The following is a 22,935-nucleotide window of genomic DNA, read 5'->3' as shown; positions in this document are numbered from 1 at the left end:
TAAAATTGAACCATAAATTTGGCTCTGAGGTTCCTGGTGTGTGATTGTCACCATCTCTGAGAAGAAAGAAACACACCATTCCTGGAGATGACCAGCTTTTCCCTGGTTGCAGCTCTCAGATTTCAGGAGCTTTATATAGTGATTTTGAGTAATAAGCAATCTCCTTGTATTATCTATTGTTGGGTAACAGATACCCCAATTTTAGCAGCTTAAAACAAAAATCCCTTATTTTCTCACAATTTCTGTGTGTCAGGGATGTGGGTGCCATTTTGCTGGGTCCTCTGGCTCAGGGTCTCTCACAAAGCTGCACTCAACTCAGCCAGGGCTGCAAGCATCTCAAGGCAGGAGAATCCTTTCAAGCTCACTCAAATGCCATTGGCAGGCCTCAGGTCCTTCATTAGTTCCAGCCACTTGTACCTCTCCATAAGAAGCTGCTATCTTCCCCTAGGGCAAGGAATAAGAAAGGGAAATAGAAGCCACAGTTTTTGTTGTAATCTAATCTCAGAATAGACAGCCAATCACTTTTACTTACTCTATTACTTAGAAGCTGGTCCACACCTAAGTGTCCATCAAGGATGAATGGATAAAGGGGCACCCGGGTGGCTCAGTCGGTTGAGCGTCCAGCTCTTGGTTTCAGCTCAAGTCATGATCTCATGGGCTGTGGGACCAAGCCATGTGACAGGGTCCCACTCAATGGGGATCATATGGCCATGGTGGAGCCCCTGCACGGTAGAGCCCCGGGACCATCGAGCCCCCCAGCAGGCTCTGTGCTCAGCGGGGAGTCTGCTTGAAGTTTCTCTCCCTCTGCCCCTGCCCCTGCTCTCTCTCTCTCAAATAAATAAATCTTTAAAAAAAAAAAGGATGAATGGATAAAGAAAATGTGGTATTGTACATACAATGGAATATTATTCAGCCATAAAACTGAAGGAAATCCTATCATTTGAGACAACATTGATGAATCTTGAGGACATTACTGTAAGTGAAATAAGTCAGACCAAGAAAGACAAATACTCTACAATCTCACTTGTATGTGGAGTCTAAAAAAGCCAAACTCAGAAACAGATAGTAGATTGGTGACTGGCAGAGGCTGGAGGGTGGGGGAAATGGGAAGATGTTGGTCAAAGGGTACAAACGTCCAATTATAAGATGAATAAGTTCTGGGGGTCGAAGTTACAGCATGGTGAATGTAGCTAATAATACTGTATTATATGCTTGAAAGTTGCTAGGAGAATAAATCTTAAACATTCTCACCACATACACATACAAAAGGTAATTACATGAGGTGATGAATGTGTTAACGGACCTTATTGTGGTAGTCATCTAACAATACATATGTATATCAAATCACATGTTGTATACTTTAAACTTATACAGTGTTATATGCCAATTATTTCTTAATAAAGCTGGAGGGGGAAAAAAGATGCTAGTCTCTAGGTCCAATCCGCACTGCACAAAAGCACGGAAACCAGGAGAGAGGATTACTGGGAGTTATCTTACAGGCTGCCTACCACAGTCCTCAGAAAGATCACCACTCTTAACTCTCTAGTGGTTTCCATAAATCTGAGTGAAGTCATTCTCCTGCAACCCCCCTCCTTCTATATTCCTTTCCTGACTTGGTGAGATCCATTGATCATCTGGCTTCTTTCACTATCATTATGTCTGTGAGGTCTATCCATGCTATTGTACATAGCTATTGTTATTTTTCATTGCTGTGTTATAGTTCATTATATGAATAACCCCTATTTTACTTTATATCTTATTTTTTTGTTTCAAATTTTTATTTAAATTCTAGTTAGTTAACATATAGTGTAATACTGGTTTCAAGAATAGAATGTAGTGATTCATCACTTATATATAACACCCAGTGCTCATCATAACAAGTACCCTCCTTAATATCCGTCATCCAATTAGCCCATCCCCGCACCACCTCCCTCCATCAACCCTCAATTTGTTCTCTGTAGTTAAGAGTCTCGTATGGTTTGCCTCCCTCTCTCCTCTTTTTTTTTTTTTTTACCTCGTCCCATATGTTCATCTGTTTTGTTTCTTAAATTCCACATAGTGTGAAATCATATGGTGTCTCTTACTGACTTATTTCGCTTAGTATAACACACTCTAATTCCATCCACGTCATTGCAAATGGCAATATTTCATTCTTCTTAATTGCTGAATAATACTCCATTGTGTGTGTGTGTGTGTGTGTGTGTGTGTGTGTGTGTGTGTACGCACCACATCTTCTTCATCCATTCATCAGTTGATGAACATTTGGGCTCTTCCCATAATTTGGCTACTGTGATAATGCTGCTATAAACATCAGGGTGCATGTGTCTGTCCCTTTGAATCAGTATTTTTGTATCCTTTGGGTAAATACCTAGTAATGCAATTGCTGTATCATACGGTAATTCTATCTTTAACTTTTTGAGGAACCTCCATACTGTTCTCCAGAGTGGCTACAACCAGTTTGCATTCCCACCAACAGTGTAAGAGGGTTCCCCTTTCTCCACATCCTCGCCAACATCTGTTGTTTCCTGAGTTGTTAATTTTAGCCATTCCGACTGGTGTGAGGTGGTATCTCATTGTGGTTTTGATTTGTAGTTCCCTGATGATGAGTGATATTGAGCATCTTTTCACGTGTCTATTGGCCATCTGTATGTCTTCTTTGAAAAAAATATCTGTTCACGTCTTCTGCCCATTTATTATTTTTTTAATTTTTTATTATTATTTTTTTTTATTTGCGAGAGAGAGAATGAGAGACAGAGAGCATGAGAGGAAGGAGGGTCAGAGGGAGAAGCAGACTCCCTGCTGAGCAGGGAGCCCGATGCGGGACTTGATCCAGGGACTCCAGGATCATGACCTGAGCCGAAGGCAGTCGCTTAACCAACTGAGCCACCCAGGCGCCCTTCTGCCCATTTCTTGACGGGATTATTTGTTTTTTGGGTGTTGAGTTTGGTTAAGTTCTTTCTAGATTTTGGATATCAGCCCTTTATCAGAGACGTCATTTGCAAATATCTTCTCCCATTCTGGAGGCTGCCTTTTAGTTTTGTTTGTTTCCTTCACTGTGCAGAAGTTTTTTATCTTGAAGAAGTCCCCACAGTTCATTTTTGCTTTTGTTTCCTTTGCCTCTACAGACATGTCTAGTAAAAGGTTGCTACGGCCAACATCAAAGAAGTTGCTGCCTGTGTTCTCCTCTAGGATTTTATGGTTTCAGGCCTCACATTTAGGTATTTAATCCATTTTGAATTTATTTTTGTGTATGGTGTAAGAAAATGGTCCAGTTTCATTCTTCTGCACGTTGCTGTCCAGTTTTCCCAGCATCATTTGTTGAAAAGACTGTCTTTCTTCCATTGGGTATTCCTTCCTGCTTTGTCAAAGATTAATTCACCATATAGCCATGGATCCATTTCGGGGTTTTCTATTTTGTTCCATCGTTCTATGTGTCGGTTTTTATGCCAGTACCATACTCTCTTGATGACTACAGCTTTGTAGTATAGCTTGAAATCTGGAATTGTGATGCTTCCAGCTTGCTTTTCTTTTTCAGGATTGCTTTGACTATTTGGGGGTCTTTTCTGGTTCCATACAAATTTTAGGATTGTTTGTTGTAGCTCTGTGAAAAATGCTGGTGGTATTTTGATAGGAATTGCATTAAATGTGTAGATTCCTTTGGGTAGTATAGACATTTTAACGATGTTTGTTCTTCCAATCCATGAGCATGAACGTTTTTCCATTTCTTTGTGTCTTCCTCAATTTCTTTCATAAATGTTCAGAGTACAGTTCTTTTACCATCTTTGATTAGGTTTATTCCTAGGTATGTTATTATTTTAGGTGCAATTGTAAATGGGATTAATCCTGATTCCTTGATTCCTTTTTCTGCTGCTTCATTGTTCGTGTACAGGAATGCAACAGATTTCTGTTATGTTGATTTTATATCCTGCGACTTTGCTGAACTCATATATTAGTTCTAGCAATTTTTTGGTGGAGTCCCTCGGGTTTTCTAAATAGAGTATCATGTTGTCTGCAAATAGTGAAAGTTTGACTTCTCCCTTGCAGATTTAGATGCCTTTTATTTCTTTTTGTTGTCTGATTGCTTAGGCTAAGATTTCCAGTACTATGTTAAATAACAATGGTGGGCATCCCTGTCTTGTTCCTCTCCATAACCACAATTTTATCTATCCATTCTCTCCACTGTTGATAGACATTGACCCTGTTTTAGCTGTTATGAATTAAGTTGCTATGAACACCCTGCAAACATCTTTTGGTGGACATAAGCACTCATTTCTACTGGGAATACATCCAGGAGTGGGATTAGAGTCAGACACTGTTAGTACATACTGCCTCTGTCAGTTCAGGTCTTCCACAAAGCAGATGCCAAGGTAGGATTAGATGTGCAAGGGATTTACGGAGGGCAGTGTCTGCCAAGGATAAAGGAGAGAGGGAGCAAGAGTGGCCACGGGGGACCTCCAGACCACAGTGCAGGTCTGACCACTGGGAAAGCCCTGCAGTCTCAGCCAGCATACAGACCGTCCATCACAGGAGCTGTCTGCAAGGCAGGATGGCCTGGAACTAGTACCTCTGCCACTCACAGTCACTGCTTTGGGGCAGCCTGGAAAAGGCATGGCGTCAGCATGAACACCGCGGTGGATCCAAAGGCATGGCAGCTGGGGGCTATTGGCTGACTGGCCCCCTTGCAGGTGGCTGTCTTGAAGGAAGACCTAAGCATGGTACCACCAGGGCCACCATACTACCCCACAGCTTTCCAAAGTGGTTATACCAATTTAAACTCCCATTAGCAGTGTATGAGATTTCCTTATACTCTACATCCTCACCAACCCTTGGCAATATAGACTGTCTTATTGGATTATAGAAGTTCTTTATATATTCTGGATACAAATCCTTTGTCAATATGTGTATTGCAGATATCTTCTCCCACACTGTGTCTTTCCTTTTCCCTCTCTTGGTGGTGTTTTTTTTTGCTGAACAATAGAAGAGACTTTGAATTCCTCACATACATTCCACTACCTCTCACCTTGGAGATTTCAAACTTCTACCTATTCACAGCTTACATAGCTCTTTCTTCTGGAAGGCTTTCCCACCTCTGTTGTAATAGTGAGGACTCTGGGGCGCCTGGGTGGCTCAGTCAGTTAAGCGTCTGCCTTCTGCTCAGGTCATGATCCCCGGGGCCTGGAGTCAAGCCCTGCATGGGGCTCTACTCAGCAAGGAGCCTACTTCTCCCTCTCCCTTTGCCATCCCCCCCTCCTTGTGCTCTCTGGTTCTCTCTATCTCTCTATCAAATAAATAAATAAAATCTGTAATAGTGAGGAGTCTGGTAACACACACCCAGTTCACCAGGCCAGGGACTCAAACCCCATCAGGACTTTCTCTGCCCATCTCCCACCTCTGTGTGTTGATTTTGTCCTCTCAGGACAGCTTTGTGCATTCAGAAGCAAAAGTAACCACTGTACTTCCTCCATCTTGCATCTTTGTTTTCTCCTACCAGAAAGGAACTGCCTATCATCCCTTCAACCAATTTTTAAAATCCTGATGAAGAATTCCAGGTTGACCAGCCTTAGGTCCTGTAGCTAGAAAGAGTGCTGAAGATGGCAGCCCCACACACCCATAGAAGATTCTACGAAGGAGCAGTCCTCCCAAAGAACAAAAAAGTGCTATTCCCAGAAGCAGAAAGAGGTGACTGCACAGACAAAAGAGGAGGCTAATCCATTCATTTATTCCACAAATATTTATTGAGCACCTACTATGTGCAGGAACAACTGCAAGAGTTGGAGCCATAGTGGAGAAGACAAGCAACGGCCCTTGCCTCACAGAGCTTACGTTGTGGGAGAAGCTAGGTGAGGGTGTCCCTGTCGGGGGCTCATAGAGGAGAGCCCCTGTTGTTGTAGAGAAGAAGCCCCTCTGCTCCCAGACAGGCAAAGCTGTTCATCAGCCTTTCTACAGTACCAACAGGGAACCAAGGTCTTCCGCTAGTGGGCACAACTCTGGGAGATTGATTTCCAATTCAAGAATGTAAACGTCAAAATTTATGCACAGATGGAAACTTCATACATTGCTGGTGGGGAATGTAAAATGGTGCAGTCACTTGGAAAACAATTTGGCAATTCCTCAAAATGTTAAGCACAGAATTACCATATGACCCAGCATTTCCACTTCCAGGTATATATCTGAAAGAACTGAAAACATGTGTCCACACACAAACTTATACAGGACTGTTCATGGGAGCATTATTCCTGTGGCCAAGGAATGTTCAGTAAACAGAATGTAGTATATGCCTACCATGGAATATTACTATTCGGCCACAGAAATACTAAATACTGACACATGCTACAACATGGATGGACTTTGAAAACATACTTAGTAAAGAAGACATAAAAAGCTATACTATATTGTATGATTCCTTTTAAATGAAATGTCCAGAATAGGCAAACCCCTAGAGAGAGAAAGCAGGTTTGTGGTAACCAGGGGCTGGGGTGAAGGAAAATGTGGAGGGACTGCTAATGGGCATTCAGTTTCTTTTGCGGGGTATTTTAATGTTCTGGAATTCGATAGCAGTGGTGGAAGCATACCTATATGAATATACTAAAACCACTTTACAAGGGTGTTTTTTTATGGTATGTGAATTATATCTCAATAAAGCTGTTTAAAAAGTGTGCATAAAGAGCTTCTGCATTGTAAATTGCTCACTTAACGCCTGTCTCCACTAACTGCAAATTCCATGAGGCCAGTGGCTGGGTCTTCTCTATTCCAAGTACCTGGCGCAGTACTTGGTGAATGGGTGAATGAATGAATGAGACCTGCTTGAATGCTACCTCATTCAGGAAACCTCCCAGTCTGTGCTCCCAAAGACTCTCTCCCCATTCCCTTTCATTCGGTCCGGCAGGGATCTCTGCTGTAGCTCATCACCTTGGCTTCTGGGGCCAACATCCACGGCGACATCCCCCCCGGACCACTGCCACTACAATCCCCTGCCTCTCCACTCCCTGTGCTGGTTTTAAGGTCTATCTTTCATCAACACCTAGAGATGTGCCTTTCTTCTGCTAAGCTTGGCTGTGTGATGAAGTTTTTTTTCTGAGAACTTTTTTTTTTAATTTCTTTGACAGAGAGAGAGAGAGTGAGCACAAGCACAGGGAGCAGCAGAAGGAGAGGGAGAAGCAGGCTCTCCTCCGAGTGGGGAGCCCAACGCGGGGCTCGATCCCAGGACCCCAGGATCATGACCTGAGCCAAAGGCAGACGCCCAATGGCTGAGCCACCCAGGTGCCCCTTCTGAGAACGTTTTATCCAATATTTCCGTATTAGTATTTTTGTATTTTCTGTGTTGGCTTAATCTACCATCCAAAAATGTTTCCATAAGCTCGTTCATGACCCCAAACCTCCTTTGCTGAGTTAGAATGCTCTACTCTACATTTTTTGTTCGGGGAAGTTCACAGCAAGGATATAGTAGGTCAGTATTGGAAGCAGCTGGTCAGATATCTTTCTACAGCAGAATCTGTGAAAGCCCAGGTCTCCCAGGGCCCTTCAGGAAAATACCACTCAAAGTAAATGTCCTATTGAGAGGATGGACGTGTCAGTTTCTCATTCAAGGGATAGTGGATTCTTTTTTTTTTCTTTTTTTAATTGTTATGTTAATCACCATACATTACATCATTAGTTTTTGATGTGGTGTTCCACGATCCATTGTTTTCGTATAACACCCCATGCTCCATGCAGAACGTGCCCTCTTTAATACCCATCACCAGGCTAATCCATCCTCCCACCCACCTCCCTTCTAGAACCCTCAGTTTGTTTTTCAGAGTCCATCGTCTCTCATGGTTTATCTCCCCCTCTGATTTCCCCCCCTTCATTCTTCCCCTCCTGCTATCTTCTTTTTTTTTTTTTTAATATATATTGCATTATTTGTTTCAGAGGTACAGGTCTGTGATTCAACATTCTTGCACAATTCACAGTGCTCACCATAGCACATACCCTCCCCAGTGTCTATCACCCAGCCACCCCATCCCTCCCAGCCCCCACCACTCCAGCAACCCTCAGTTTGTTTCCTGAGATTAAGAATTCCTCATATCAGTGAGGTCATATGATACATGTCTTTCTCTGATTGACTTATTTCGCTCAGCATAACACCCTCCAGTTCCTCAAGGGATAGTGGATTCTGATATCATTTCATAACTATCAGTACAGAGGAAATGCTCATTTTTAAATACTGATGAGGAGTGGACCAGTACACATCCTATGTATACAGATGACCTGCTGACCCACCAGGTGAAGAGGCTGAGCACACATCTAAGTGCTGGACACTGTGTCAGCCCCTTGATATGACATAATTAAACTTCCTAAGATCTGTATAGGGTAAGTATCATTATCTCCAGTAAGTCTCAGAGGATTAAGTTGCCCAATTACTTAAGAGGTAGAGCTTCACACCAGGTGTTGTATGGAAGTGTTGAATCACTATGCTGTACACCTGAAACTCATACTATACTGTATGCTATCTAACTGGAGTTGAAAAAAAAAAAAAGAAAAGAGGTAGAACTTCAATTAGGACCCAGGCCTGTCTGATTCAAGTGCCCTTCCTCTTTCCACCTATGTGGCTTCCCTCTGGGAAACCACCTCTCAATTTAACCTGGATGCTCTGCTTGTTCCTAGTGGATTGTTCACTGCCTCTCCCCTTCTATTCTACTCTATCAGTTAACTAAGTTCCAAGGTCTTGTGTCTGAGTCTGCGTCAAGGTGAAAAGAGTTATTTCCCTGTGGTCTGCAGTAGGCTGAACCCAGGGTTAAATCCTGAAGTCTGCTGAGATTTCATCTGCACACGGCCATCTTACATACCACGCTGGGGCAGCCTGAGGACCCTTGGATAGGTCTTCATGGAGGTCCCTTCCTCCCAAGATCCATCGATTCCAGCACAGGTATCCTGACTGATAGCCTAAGCTTGGTCCCAGAGCTCCAATAGGAACTCTGAAGCCTGTGACCTCCCCCACCAGGCCTCATATCCCTGTCCTCCTGTTGTAAGTTCTTTACCTGTATTAACTCATTTAATCCTGCCAACAACTGTTGATGTAGGAACTATTGTTTTCTATGGTTTACAGATTGGGAAACCGAGGCTCAGAGAGGCCAAACATCACATAGCTAATAAGCTGTAGAACTGGGATTCAAGTGCCAGCAGTCTGGCTTCCATGTTCTTAGCTCCTGTGCTATGATCTAATAAGAGAAGTCCTCCCCACAGGGATTACTTTTTTTTACCACCCCCAGAACCAAAGGCAAAACTCAGAAGCTTTTACAATAGTGTTTGCCCTCTCTGCCTTCACCATACTTCTCTCAAGTCCTCAGCTTTCCTGAGGATGTCAGTGGCCATGTGATGGCCATGCAATTCCCCTGACTCATCATCCCATATCTTCCTCATGTCTGATGACCTTTACTTTGATTCCATGTAAACTGCCCATAGGAGTGGCCCTTGTGATCCTTTTGAATGGTTAGATTTCTGAATTCTTAAGTTCCAATACTCTGCATTTTGTACTTACGCTTTATGGCAGACTGCATTTTCTAAGATGGCTGCAACGAGATCCCCCATGCCACATGTTCTTCTTCATGGTGATGTTGACCCTGCTCTGGTCAGGGTGGGGTCTATGTTCCTTTGAGTCCAAGAGGGTCTGTGACTGTGGCAGAAGTGACCCTCTGTACCTTCTGAGGCTAGATCATAAAAGGTGATACTCCTTCCTCAGGGTCTTCTTGGGATGTTTGCTCTCTGAACCCAGCCGCCATGCTGTGAGGAAGCCCAGGCCGCTGCATTTAGATCTCCCAGCCAACAGCCCCAGGTCTCCTCTGCAGCCAACATTAGTCACCAGACATGGGACTGAAGAAGGCTTTGCGGTAACTCCAGCCCCAATCACAGCAACAGCATGAGGAACCCAAGCGAAAACCACCTAGCTGAATCGTCAACTCCCAGAACCATGAAAGAAGAAGAAGAAAAAAAAAAAAGATTGTTTTTTAAGCCTCTGAAGCTAAGGGGTTATACATTATGCAGCAAGAGTAACTGAAACACACTCTTTTCCTTCTAGTTCTCCAGTTCTCTTACTTACCAAACCTAGTCTCTCGCTGGAGACCTGCTGTGACCTAATCAATGTTTTCCCCATAGTCCCAGCGGGAGGTTGGCTGGGGCATCTTTCTGTCTTCATGGCCATTTCCAGACCATTTTTCATCCTGCTGGGCTACCTAAATGTCTCTGCATTCTCCCACATTCTATCACCAAGAATATTCAATCTGTGTGACGGCAGCAAGCCCTGGTTTCATAGGGTTCTCTCCCTAAGGATTTCTGAGAGTCTCTGAGGAGGCTCATATGCCCTAAAGAGGTGAGTCAATTTGCCCACAGTCCATATCCCAGCCAGCAGCAAAGACATATGACGGCTGTACCCAGCTGTCCCTGCACCCCACACTTTCTTTTCTTGCATGCACTTCCCTCACTCTATGAGGACAAGGACACTTTCAAGCTAATCAATGTGTATGCTTTCTGTTTAAAGCAAAACACATAATAAATAAACCCCTGCCAAGATGCTGAATTCCTAGTGGCATCATGTGTTAAAAGCAGTTGTCTTCAGGGCGCCTGGGTGGCTCAGTTGGTTAAACGACTGCCTTCGGCTCAGGTCATGATCCTGGAGTCCCGGGATCGAGTCCCGCATCGGGCTCCCCGCTCAGCAGGAAGCCTGCTTCTCCCTCTGCTTGTGCTCTCTCTCTCTCTGACAAATAAGTAAATAAAATCTTAAAAAAAAAAAAAAAACATGGAGAGTTTCTTAAAAAAAAAAAAAAGCAGTTGTCTTCAAACGCAACTCCTATGAAATTTTACCATTTTGTTTAAAACTTCCTAATTAGAGACTTCCCAAGATACCCTATGACCTCCTCAACAATTCACAGGTAGCCCAAGAATAAAAACTCGAAAATCATTAACAAAAGGCTTTATTGTCTTTAATAATTTTGTTGGTGATCTTCCCTTGTTTTTTAGAAGGAACGAGGCCTCTTCCGACAACCTTTTGGCCAGGAGTCACACACAGCACAAGATAAACCTCTTTTATATTAGAAATACATCTCAGGTGCCTGGGTGGCTCAGATGGTTAACCGTCTGCCTTCGGCTCAGGTCATGACCCCAGGGTCCTGGGATCGAGTCCCGCATCAGGCTCCCTGCTCAGCAGAGAGTCTGCCTCTCTCTCTCTCTGTCTCTTATGAATAAATAAATAAAATCTTAAAAGGTACTTAACCTCCCTCCACTGTAAAATGGGGACGTGCGCACCTGCCTCAGAGGGTTTGAGGAGGGTTAAATACATGGTGCCTGGCACATCGTAGGTGCTCAATAAATTTTGACTATTGTTATCTTGGTCTCTATGGAGAAAAGAAAAATGCAGCATTCTGTGAACTTAAGTTTTTCCAAAAGCAATGGCTTAAAATAAACTGCTATTTGAAGATGAAGATTATCATATTGGGTAAATGCTATCCCAAATTGAACGGATATGTATTCCAATAACTACATGAAACACGTCGAATTGTGTAGTTACTTAAAGAACATTTAACAACCTAATGTAAAATGCAGATTCCTGGGCGTCGCTTCTTACCGGATTCACAGCAGAGCAGCAGCCTGGGAATGCGTATTTTTGCCAAGCCTCCAGGTGATCCTTATGATCAGGCAAATTCAGGCAATAACATCGATTGAAGGGTTGGTGAGTGCCTGATATTCCTGGGGAGGGTGATTAGTAAGCCCCACCTGGAATATTCTCTAGGTTAAATGATATTGGTCATAGAGCAGTTGTTTTCAAATTCTGATGTTGCTTAAGAATCCCTGGAGAGGGGCGCCTGGGTGACTCAGTCGTTAAGCGTCTGCCTTCAGCTCAGGTCGTGATCTCAGGGTCCTGGGATCGAGCCCCACATCGGGCTCCCTGCTCTGCGGGAAGCCTGCTTCTCCCTCTCCCGCTCCCCCTGCTTGTGTTCCCTCTCTCGCTGTGTCTCTCTCTGTCAAATAAATAAAATCTTAAAAAAAAAAAAAAACCAATCCCTGGAGAGTTGGTAAAAATTCAGATTCTGGGTACTACCTTTAAGAGATTCAGATTCAGAGATTCAGGTGGCACTTGGGAATCTGCATTTTTTAACCAGCCCCTCCCCTCTAGGGTGAGTCTTTGAGAAGCACTGTTTTTTTTTTTTAAGATTTATTTATTTATTTGAGAGAGAAAGCACGCACAGGCGCCAGCGAGTACGCGGAGGAGGGGGCGAGGGGAGGGGCAGAGGGAGAGGAAAAGAGAGAAAATCCCCAGACTCCTCTGCTGAGCATGGATCCCACGACCCTGAGATCATGACCTTAGAGTCCGCATCCAACCGACTGAGCCACTCAGGCGCCCCAGAGAAGCAGTTTTGACTCTTGTCATTCACATGCTAGAGAGAAGCCAATCGTATTTTGTTAAAAAAAGCTCTGACTTTCCTATGTAATTTGAATATCTCAGCCCTCATCAACTTGTAGGTACAAATAAGGTCACAATAAAGTTATAACTGGATCTTGTGAATTTTGAACACCAGATGGTTATGCAAGAATCAGTTTCCCTCCCCAGGTATATCTGGAGATCTAAAAACAAGTGCTTTCGTGTATGTATGTGTTGTCTTTTTGTTCGCCAGACTGACAGCTCAAATTTCAGCCTCACCACTTACAAGCCACAGGCAAGTTGTTACTTATCTGTTCTGTATTACAAATTATCCCAAAACTTAATGGTTTAAAGCAGCAATAATCATTTTTTTAAAAGATTTTATTTATTTATTTGAGACAGAGAGAATGAGAGACAGAGAGCATGAGAGGGAGGAGGGTCAGAGGGAGAAGCAGACTCCCTGCCGAGCAGGGAGCCCGATGCGGGACTCGATCCTGGGACTCCATCCCGGGACTCCAGGATCATGACCTGAGCCGAAGGCAGTCGCTTAACCGACTGAGCCACCCAGGCGCCCCAGCAATAATCATTTTATTATTTCTCATGGTGTCTGTGGTTTCAGAAAGGCTTTGTTGGCTCAGTGTCTTTCATGTGGTTGCAATCAGACAGTGGTTGGAACTGGAACAGCAGGGAATGGAGCAGCTGGGGCTCGCTGGGTGGGTGTCTCTCCCTCCCTCTTCATGTAGTTTCGGGACCTCTCTATGTGGTCACTGCGTGTGGGTTACTTTGAGCTTAGTCATAGCATGGTGGCCCCATGACAGCTCAAAGCTGCAGGGTAAGTATCTCTGTAAACAAGGTGGAAAGTGCATCTCCTTTCTGACCCTTGGAAGTCACACTGCCTCATTTCTGCCGCATTCTATAGGTTACAAGAGATTCAGAAGTCTGCTTGGATTCAGGTGGAGGGGAACAGACCCCATGTTTCAATGGTAGGAGGACCCAAGTCACATTGCAGAATAACATGTGGGTTAGGAGATATTGCTGTGGTCGCCATCTTTGGACAATGCAATCTGCCACATGCCCTGTCCAAGGCTGAGTTGTAGAAGGAAGATGATAACAATATCTACTTAATAGGGTTGTGAGGGGGCGCCTGGGTGGCTCAGTCAGTTAAGCCACAGACTCTTGATTTCGGCTCAGGTCAGGATCCCAGGGTCCTGGGACTGAGCCCCATGCCAGGCTCCCTGCTCGGCGGGGCGTCTGCTTCTCCCTCTCCCTGAGGGGCAAATGCCTGCTGATTCCCCCAGCCACGAATGTCCATGAAAAGCAAATAACAGAATCAAATAAACAAACAACTCCCTCCCTCAGTACTAAGCTCACTTGGGGAGGCTGGGACACTATTATTTGGGCCCCAAACTGATGGAGAGTAGTAAAACTGTTTTCTTAACTGACAGACATGGTCGCTCTCCCTGGAACAAAAACACTCCTCGGATGGTTTCTGACATCAGACCCAAGGCTGTTTCCTAGGTCCACCTGCTCTTTCCTCTTTAGCCTGGCCCCACTTAAACATCTGGCTATCACACCAAGTGCCATTAGGAATTTGATAATTTCTGTAGGTCTGCTTCCACTGGTCCCAACAAATCCTTCCTACAAATTCATAGAGCTCTAAATTGTGAACAAGGTTGAAGTTGATTTTTCCCCAGGGCCCCCCCTATGTAAGTCAGTAGATGCAGATGGATACTTGGGAGGAAGGGAGCCATTTAGGCCCAGACACGGGACACGTTTAAGTACCACCACTGCCTCTTAGGATACTCTGTCAGACCAGCTGGGACCCCCTCAACCACTTGCTTGTGCAGAAAATAGCGGAAATGCTCCATGTATCTAGGAAAGAGTGTCCATGATTTCCTTGACATCCAGTACGGTGGGCAAACTGTTACCCTGGCTGGGTGAGGAGGCTGCTCCAGGAACAGATTTAAGCAGGGGTTTTGGAGGAGGTGAGGAGGGGCCGCAGCTCAGGCTGAAGGAGCAGTTCTCACAAATGTTCCCATGGGCGCTGGGGTCCACACCATGCACCTTGGTGCACAAATGCCTTGTGGCTCAGAGAAGGCTGGAGTGTCAGGTGGGGCAGTGGGAGATCCCAGGTACCCAGGATCTAAACTGCTCCTACCCTGGGCAATGTCCCACCTAAGGAGGCAGAGCTCACCTCCCACTGAAAGAGCTGAAAACACTAGACACTTGCTTTTCCCAGCTTTGCTGGAGGTGGGGTATGGGGAGACCCACCGGCCTGTGTCAGGGAGAGTAGACGCATCTCCATCTAGTGTCTTCTGGAGAGGACAGTGACAGGGTCCTAGTGTCAGTGGGGACAGGCCAGGTGTCCTGCCAGGGCATCATGGAGACGGCTTTCTTCACCGTAAGAGCCCCCAGATAGGACCTGGACCTTTGTTGCTATCTATAGAGCTTCCCATCATGTTTTCCCTGGCCATTCAGGAATTTTGAAAACTATCCAATATCCAATATTGTTGTAATAAGAAGTTCCTTTTCTTTTTAAATTAGCCCAAGTTGGGGTGCCTGGGTGGCACAGTCAGTTAAGCGGCCGACTCTTGATTTCAGTTCAGGTCATGATCTCAGGGTCCTGGGATCCAGCCTCAAGCCCCAAGTCGGGCTCCACGCTTAGCTGGGAGTCTGCCTGAGGATTCTCTCTCCCTCTGCTCTTCTCAGATAAATAAAAATTCTCTTCTCTCTCTCAAATAAATAAAAATAAGTCTTAAAAAAACTAATTAGCCTGAGTTGATTGTGTTGCTTGCCCATAAGGCTTTGACCAATACTAGCACTTTTAAACATTTTTTAACTCCAGAAGCTTCAGAGCACTGTGCTCTCAGCAGGGACGCAAGTGTCTACAAGGATATGCCACTAGCCCAGCAGGGGTCAGGCCTACCAAGGGGCTGTGGACATCAGCCAAGGAGGGGGGGTGGCGCTGGGGGATGCCCTGGGGTAGCAAACCTGCCAATTCTCAGTAGTACCAGGAAGATACCCTAGGAGACTCCCCTTAATGGTGCAAGGATGACCCTATGACAGTAGGTGACGGTAAGACCCAGAGACAGCTGGGATATTCATGACTATCAACGTGACCCTCCATCTATCTGCAGGCTAATGCAGCCCCAGGAAATCCGTTACTCCACAACCACCTCCACAATACACTAGAGAACCCATCAACCAGGCTCTGGCCATGGACTGTAACCTCCAAATCAAGCCTCCTTAGAATGCCTGGGGCTGAGAAAGAAAGAATTCTGGAATGTGTGGTTTGTTCACATTTTTAATTGAGATATATCAATCTGGTTTTTGTAAAAGCAAAAAAGAAAAAAGAAAAAAACCTCTTTTAATGCCTTTGCCTATAGCAGGTGATATAGGAAGGTTTGAAGAGAGGGAGAAAGGGACAGAAAAAAAGGAAAATAGAAGAAAAGGAAAGATGTAATGTATGGGGATTAACATAAGAATAAAAAAAAAAGAAGAAGAAGAAAAGGAAAGAGGGAAGAGTTTAAAGCCAACAGCATCACTTTGGAACTCCCCTGGAGAATTTTTTTTTTTTTTAAGATTTTATTTCTTTATTTGACAGAGAGAGACAGCAAGAGAGGGAACACAAGCTGGGGGAGTGGGAGAGGGAGAAGCAGTCTTCCCACCGAGCAGGGAGCCCAATGTGGGGCTCGATCCCAGAACCCTAGTATCATGACCCGAGCCGAAGACAGATGCTTAACAACTGAGCCACCCAGGTGCCCCTGGAATTTTTTTTTTTTTTTTTAAGATTTATTTTAGAGGGTGAGGAGGGGGAGAGGGAGAGAGAGAAACCGTCTTAGGCAGATTCCGTGCTGAGCATGGAGCCTCACGTGGGGCTCGATCTCATGACCCTGAGATCATGACCTGAGCCGAAACCAAGAGTCCAACGCTTAACCAATTGTGCTACGCAGGCACCCCAGGGCATTGGAATTTTTTTTTTTTCTTGCCTGACTTGTTTATTTCTTCGGATTCTTATGCAGCCAGACACTTGGCATTCACTGCCCACTCTCCCCCTAATTCTTTAATTTCCCCAAAGCCAAGTTACCAGTGCTTCCCACGGCCATCACCTCACCCCCAATGAACTCCACTATTTCTTTGACCGAGAGAGACACAGCGAGAGAGGGAACACAAGCAGGGGGAGCAGGAGAGGGAGAAGCAGGCTTCCCGTGGAGCAGGGAGCCCGATGTGGGGCTCGATCCCGGGACCCTGGGATCATGACCTGAGCTGAAGGCAGACGCTTAACGACTGAGCCACCCAGGCACCCCACGTGATGTCGTTTGATTGGACAATTTAGTTCACTTACATTTAAAGTAATTATTAACAAGTATGTAATTATTTTCACTTTGTTAATTGTTTTCTGGCTATTTTTTTGTAGTTCCTCTCTATTCCTTTCTTTTTCTCTTGCTCTCTTCCCTTGTGGTTTATAACTTTTTTTAGTGTTATATTTAGATTATTTTCTCATTTCCTTCTGTGTATTTACTTACCATAACTTTTTGCTTTGTGGTTACTATGAAGTTTACATGTAACACCCTATGTATATAATTGTTTAAGTTGATAAATTTGAATATATATATACTAAATTTGAATATATATATACTTATATTTGAATTTTTACTGCCTCTTTTCTGTTTTTTTTTTTTTTAAGATTTTATTTATTTGACAGAGAGAGACACAGCGAGAGAGGGAACACAAGCAGGGGGAGTGGGAGAGGGAGAAGCAGGCTCCCCGCCGAGCAGGGAGCCCGATGCGGGGCTCGATCCCAGGACCCTGGGGTCATGACCTGAGCCGAAGGCAGATGCTTAAGGGCTGAGCCACCAGGCGCCCCTCCCCAGGAGAATTTAGGCAGAAGCATGGAAATGTCCAAGTCGGTCCATCCAGGGAGTGTGGTGGCAATGCCATCTTCCTAAGCTTAGGAGGCCTAAAGTTCATTCCCCAGTGGAGCTACTTCAGGGTTAAGGATGCCCTACCATTCATCTGAAGGAAGGAAATCCAGGGTTTGGCCGCCACTTAACCTGTCTCTGTCTCAGTGCCCTCAAAAAAAAAAGAACAGAAGGGAGGATTCGGGCCCATTTTAACTCTAAGTTCAAATGTTCTTTCAAAAGAAACAAGAAAGGCATCACAGATACGTCTCTAGTAATGCTACAAGACAGGAACCACAATAACAACAAATGGTAAGCGTTTGAGTGGGAGCCCGCCCAGGTGGGAGGCTGGCGGTGAGGACCCTGAGCTTCCCCGGAGGGGGAGGGGAGAGGAGCTTGCAGGGGTCAAGCAGCATGCCCTGCTCCCGAAACAGCTCACACCAGCAGCCCTCTGCCCAGCCAGTTAGTTCTTATGCCCGCAACTGTGGCCAATCGCCCTTCTTCTTTCATGAGGATGAAAAAGTGAATGATTCTTTTTTGGAGGGGAGCAAAGAATTTGACTCTGAAATTTACAGCTGAGGGGAACTTATGAAATGACTGAGTCCAGCCCCTTTAATAGCAAATTTCCATAAAATTAAATCTGTAAATGAAACACTCGACACACAAGAAGGAGTTGTGGAAGAGGAAACAATGTTAAGAGAGTGAGGATTCTTGACCATCTTGGATGATGTGTTGGCTATTTACTGCTACACAACAAATTACCCCCAACCTTAGAATCTTCATGCCTTAAAGCGACAATACTTATCACCTCCCAGTTTCTCTCAGCTGGGAGTCCAGGCTTCCAGAAATCCACATCCTAGCTGTGTCCCTTTCTCAGGGTTTTTACGAGGCTGCATCTAGTCGTCAGGCGAGGCTGCAGTCTTATCTGAAGGCTTGACTACAGAAGGATCTGCCTCAAAGCTCCCTTACGCGGTTTTGGCAGGTTCACTTCCTCACTGGTTGTTGGACTAAGGGCCTCTATTCAGGAGGCTACCCTTAGTTCCTTGCCATCCATATGGCAGCTTGCTTTATCAGAATGAGCAAGCAGAAAAATCAAGAGAGGCTGTCAGCGTGCTAGTGAGATGGAAGTCCCAATCTTTTGTGACCTAGTCATGGAAGTGATAGCCCATCACCTTTGTGCATTCCATTCCTTAGAAGCAAGTCACCAGGTCCAACCCACACTTAAGAGGAAGGCATTATGTGAAGGAGTGAAAACCAAGAGGCAAAATTACTGGGAACCTTGTCAGAAGCTGCCTGCAATAGATGTATATTGAAGGTAAGGAGAGGGTCAGAACCACGGAAATGTAAAATTTTCTGATTGAAATGAAAAGGCCCTGTAAATCTAGCCATCCACATGCTGCCTGAATTCCTGATATAGCTCCCTGCCACGTAGCTTATCATTCTACATCTGCACAATGATATGGTTAGAAATGGTGTCCTTGTTATACTTGGGCTAGAAACCACCTGCTTGTAACATTCATCCATGACCATGCAGGCACCCTATAACCTGTGAGAATGGTGGAAAGGTCAGAAGATTCAATTCTCTTTAAATGATGGTCAACTGCTTTGATGAAAGCTGTAAAGTAAATTGTAACTAAAGATTTGGTCTAGGGGTTCATGGGTGGCTCACAGTGAAGTGTCCAATTCTCGCTCTCAGCTCAGGTCTTGATCTCAGGGTTGTGAGTTCAAACCCTGCATTGGGCTCCACACTGGGTGTGGATCCTACCTAAAAAATTTTTTTTGGGGGGGTCTAATTTTTAAAGTAACCTGAAACATGTAGAATGTTTCTGCAACTATTAGTTTACATATTTTGACACATAAAACACAAAAGATCTCTCTAAGCAGCTGGGCGAATCAGCAAGTTTTAAAGAAAAAACGTAGCAGGAGTATCTAGTATTACCAAAACGAAAGTCAGCAGTTAAAAATTCCAGATCCGGGGCGCCTGGGTGGCTTAGTCGTTAAGCATCTGTCTTCGGCTCGGGTCATGGTCCCCGAGGTCCTGGGATCGAGCCCCACATCGGGCTCCCTGCTCTGTGGTAAGCCTGCTTCTCCCTCTCCCACTCCCCCTGGTTGTGTTCCCTCTCTCACTGTGTCTCTCTCTGTCAAATAAATAAATAAAATCTTTTAAAATAAATAAATAAATAAAATAAAAATAAAAATTCCAGATCCAAGAAAATAAACAGATCAAACAAAAGAGAAGGCCCTAGTGCTTTATTCTTTTGACATTAGGGATATTTTTCATATGGAATTCTGAATTTGGCAAGAAATGTGAACTGTGGCCTCATGACTGGCAGGCAGCACTTCAGAGTTCACGGCATGCTCTCTGGGAAACTGCTGTAGCCAAGGTTGTGGCCTCATGCTTGACCACTCACTTATTCACAAGACCTAGCTCAAATGGCTATTTGTAAAAGTCAACTCTAGTCTCAAAAGACAATTCAGGTTATCAGAAAGCAATAAAGCTAGAATGGAAAGAAAATGGGAGGGAGGGAAGAAAGGAGGGAGGGAGGGAAGTCGGGGGGAAGGAGGGAAGGAGGGAGGGAGGGAAGGAAGAGGGGGGAAGGAAGGAGGGAAGGGGGAAGGAAGTCGTTGGGGGGAGGGAAAGAAGGGGGAGGGAAGGAAGGAAGGAGGGAGGGAAGGAAGGAAGGAAGGAAGGAAGGAAGGAAGGAAGGAAGGAAGGAAGGAAGGAAGGAAAGAAGATTCTTTCCCTCGAATACTACCCCCCCCCTTATTTTGGGTGATTACGAGATTATAGGAACACACATAAGGCCTACCTTGAGGACCACAGAACTATTTTGGGTGGGTGCTTATTGCAAAACAAATCTCACTAATTAACTCATAAAACAGCTGAGATGAAAAGATTTTAGGGAACATGTGGTCTCACCCCTAATTTTGAAGTTGAGGAAATTGGGTTCCAAAGAGGCTAAGTAATTCACCAAGTAGTTGGGGAAGAATGACACTTAGATCAGCTATTCCCACTAGGGGTCCAATATGGAACAGCTAAAGCCAACTTGGTAATGTCTCCATCTCAGCGGAACAGTTCGTCCTTTGCCTTTTGCACCCACTCCAGCCAGAGGTATTTCTCAACATTGTGTTTATGCAAACTCTTGAGCAGCACAAACTCCTGAACTAAGAGACTCTCCACTCTGTGGTGCAATTGAGGGCAAAGGCTAGGATGGCTTGGCCCTGCTCCAAACTCCTTCCCCAGAGGCCTGAGGTGACAGAAAGAACACATGTATTTTTCCTAGTTAGGTGAGTAAAGACCAGGCTCATCAAGTAGGGGTGAAAGTTACTTTAGTCTTGAAGTAAACAAAAAGCATTCAAACTGGAGGGGAGCATTGCCTGTTCCCACTCGGTATGAGCCTTTACAACTGGCCATCTGTCAGGGAACAGGTGAGATAGGGGAGAAACCTGAAAAGATATTTGGTATCTATGCTAGCAGAGACGGAAGTAATTCATCTGCTTTTCTTTTCCTTTCTTTCTTTCAAGCTTCAGAGGTAGTTAAGTGATTCATCAGTTGCAATGTCTGCTTTTCTATATACTTTCTCTCAGCCCAAATTAAACTTAGCTTTTATTTTTTATTATTATTTTTTAAATTTCAGAGTAAGCACCCTGCTTTTTCCCAAATGCTCCACTCTTTGTTGTCATTGTTGTTTTAAGATTTATCTGTATGTTTTAGAGAGAGAGAGCACAGGGGGAAGGGGCAGAGGGAAAGGGAGAGGGAAAATCTTAAGCAGACTCTGCACTGAGCGTGGAGCCTGACTTGGCGCTCGATCCCAGGACCCTCAAGATCATGACCTGAGCCGAAACCAAGAGTTGGTTGCTCATCCAGCTGAGTCACTCAGGTGCCCCTGAAACTTAGCTTTTAATTCCCAATACAAGATAAACAACATGGAAGTACAAGACAGCACATTGAAAAGACCCAAAAGTCAAAGGAGGAAAGGAGTATCCAGAGATGTTTCATGAAATTGGAAGCTAAGAGATAAGGAAAGGAAAAAATGGAGTGTGAAGAAAGCAACATTTTGAAAGTTGAGCAGGGATTTTTATTAGAAATAGTGTTTATTGGACTCCCCTCCATTAAAATATTGCCCATGGAAGTAAGATTAACATCTTTTCCTGTTGGTTCCCGGAATATGAAAAGAGGAGGGGAAAGGAAGACAGGGGAGGAAGAAGAGAGAAAAGGACTTGGGTGAGAACGGGGGAAATCCCCAAGAAAGCTGGGGGCAGGTCCATGTTTTTGTTTCTCTGCTCTCCCTTCCAATTCTATAATTAGCACAAGAAAGGATTCCAAGCCCTACTTTGGCTTATCTCTTATATTCCTAAATCCATGCCTGTTCCTCAAGTATTTAGTTAGGAAGGAAAGCTGTGAGCTAGTGAAATCTGCTCCCCCAGCACCTCTGGAATTTTCCCCACAGAAATAGGACACAATAAAGGCAGACAATGCAAGCATTCACTCTAGGACAGCCAGGGATGCCTTTGTTCTGGTGAACCAGAATGAAGCTTAACTAAATATGTTGGGGAGCAACTTCAGCAAAGTGGAAGGAGAAAATGATTTTCCACTTCTAGATATGGTAAAATGCATTAGCAATAGCTTTGGGGTCTAAGGAAATCCAATGAGTTACAAATGATCAGTTTCATCGTGGCCTAATGAGATCACAGTTGAAGTATGTTAATGACGATTAAAGTTAATGAAAAAGGTGCCTACACAGTTTGTTTTCTTTAAAGTTGTGTCTTTTTTTAGCCCCACTTTATTGAGGTGTGATTGACATATAAAAAGCTGTGCATATTTAATGCATACCACTCAATGAGTTCAGGAGTCAAATCGCGTCCTTTTGGGATCATATGGTAATTAGAATTGCTTAAACATTTTAAACATACAGAAATGCTACATGGATCACTTAAAAGGCAGTGCATGATAATACTAAGTGTCTAAATTTAGCTGTTTTGTAAAGAGCTATCTTTGGTTAGAAGGAGTTTAAAAGACACTAAGTAGGAGTACTCTAGCCAGAAATGATAGCGAGATTGATACAGTGGCGGTGGGCTGAAGGAGAGGGGAGGCAGGCAGGAGAGATGGTCTGGAGGTACAACCAGATAGGACTTGGAGAACAAGCAGATCTAGTGGGGAGCATGAAAGGAGAGCCAAAGAAGGCTCCCAGGTCCCCAGGTTAGATGGCCAGTATGACATGTGGCATCAGTCACTGAGCTGGCAGGTGAAAGAGAAGGATTGCATGTCACCATGCAGCCGGTCCACACGCTCTAACCAAGTGCCTGCAGAGGGCCTTGTGTTCTCCAGATTGCTGCCAGATTGCTGCCAGACTGCTGCCAGGTTATGGACAACTCACTCATCCTGGCTGCCTATCTTCACAGTTACAAAATGAAACTTGGTTTTTGGGGTTTTTTAAATGTTATGTTAATCACCATACAGTACATCATTAGTTTTTGATTCATTGTTCCATGATTCATTGTTTGCGTATAACACCCAGTGTGCCATTCAATACGAAGCTTGTTTTAATACTCTAATACCATCATTGTGTTTAACAGTTGGTGTAGATATTCAGAAGCCCTCAGATAATGTGCACATTTAATGAATTTTATGAGTAGACAAAT

The 22,935-nt window shown here is 44.4% G+C and overlaps 2 long non-coding RNA genes across 2 annotated transcripts in view; one reads left to right on the top strand and one right to left on the bottom strand.

Moving 5' to 3' along the window:
• Positions 1-229: 229 nt before the first annotated feature.
• Positions 230-22,935, bottom strand: part of LOC135364575 (uncharacterized) — a 72,125-nt gene continuing 49,419 nt past the window's right edge. Inside the window, exons 3-4 of the long non-coding RNA XR_010411968.1 lie at positions 9,518-9,935; positions 230-444 (exon numbers count right to left, since the gene is read on the bottom strand). This is a non-coding gene — a long non-coding RNA (uncharacterized LOC135364575). The remainder of the gene's footprint in view (positions 445-9,517; positions 9,936-22,935) is intronic.
• LOC123841772 (uncharacterized) lies at positions 16,382-18,871 on the top strand. The gene is made up of 3 exons (XR_006790289.3): positions 16,382-16,757; positions 17,536-17,604; positions 18,487-18,871. It is a non-coding gene; the product is annotated as an uncharacterized LOC123841772 (long non-coding RNA).

Source organism: Mirounga angustirostris, unplaced genomic scaffold, assembly GCF_029215605.1.
Source record: "Mirounga angustirostris isolate CCGP_5_RB_7025 unplaced genomic scaffold, mMirAng1.0.hap1 SCAF_5, whole genome shotgun sequence".
Classification (NCBI taxonomy): Eukaryota; Metazoa; Chordata; class Mammalia; order Carnivora; family Phocidae; genus Mirounga; species Mirounga angustirostris.
The sequence above is the reverse complement of the archived record's forward strand: the minus strand, read 5'-3'. Positions and strand labels throughout refer to the sequence as shown.